Source organism: Elaeis guineensis, chromosome 12 (assembly GCF_000442705.2).
Source record: "Elaeis guineensis isolate ETL-2024a chromosome 12, EG11, whole genome shotgun sequence".
In the NCBI taxonomy this organism is placed as follows: Eukaryota; Viridiplantae; Streptophyta; class Magnoliopsida; order Arecales; family Arecaceae; genus Elaeis; species Elaeis guineensis.
In genome coordinates this window covers 29,504,567-29,505,233 of record NC_026004.2, presented here as the reverse complement: position 1 = coordinate 29,505,233, position 667 = coordinate 29,504,567, and the positions used below count along the sequence as shown (strand labels likewise).

Sequence of the window (667 nt, the reverse complement as noted above, 5' to 3'; positions counted from 1 at the left end):
GTTGCAATCTTGGCCTCTGATGCTAGGGTTGGTTGAATTTGATGCATTCCTCCTCTTGAAGGTGTAGCTTTATCAGGTTCCCTAGTTGTTTCCCACTGTAAATTTTTCTCGGCTAGGTCTTCTAAGAATTGCCAAGCTTCAGTAGTTTCTTTGTCCATAAATTGGCCTTGGCACATGGACTCTAGCATGGTTCTTAAGTTTGAATCTAACCCCTCATAGATGATCTGGCATAGTCTCCAAGTTTCTATTCCATGGTGTGGGCATTGGGTCAAAAGATTCTTGAAACGATCAAAGTACTTCCAAAATGATTCACCAGCTAGTTGGTAAAATTGATTTATTTCATTCCTAATCCTAGCTGTTTTATGATGGGGAAAATACTTTTTCAAAAATATTCTCACAAAGCCCTCCCAGGTAGTGACAGAATGGTTTGGCAGACTATAAAGCCACTTCTTAGCATTATCCTTAAGGGCAAAGTTGATTAATCTAAGTTTGACCTCATCCTCTGTTAATTGCAGTTTCATGGTTGCACATACCTCCTCAAATTCTCTAATAAATATATAAGCATCCTCTAATCCTGTGAATTTTGGAAGCATATTTATGATTTGAGGTTTGATTTCAAAATTGTTAGCTGTGGGTTGTGGCAACCTGATACAAGATGGTTGGATGG

General features: G+C 38.5%; 1 non-coding gene across 1 annotated transcript; it reads left to right on the top strand.

Moving 5' to 3' along the window:
- Positions 1–246: 246 nt before the first annotated feature.
- On the top strand, positions 247–353 carry LOC140852999 (small nucleolar RNA R71). The gene has a single exon (XR_012136076.1). It is a non-coding gene; the product is annotated as a small nucleolar RNA R71 (small nucleolar RNA).
- The last annotated feature ends 314 nt before the right edge of the window (positions 354–667 follow it).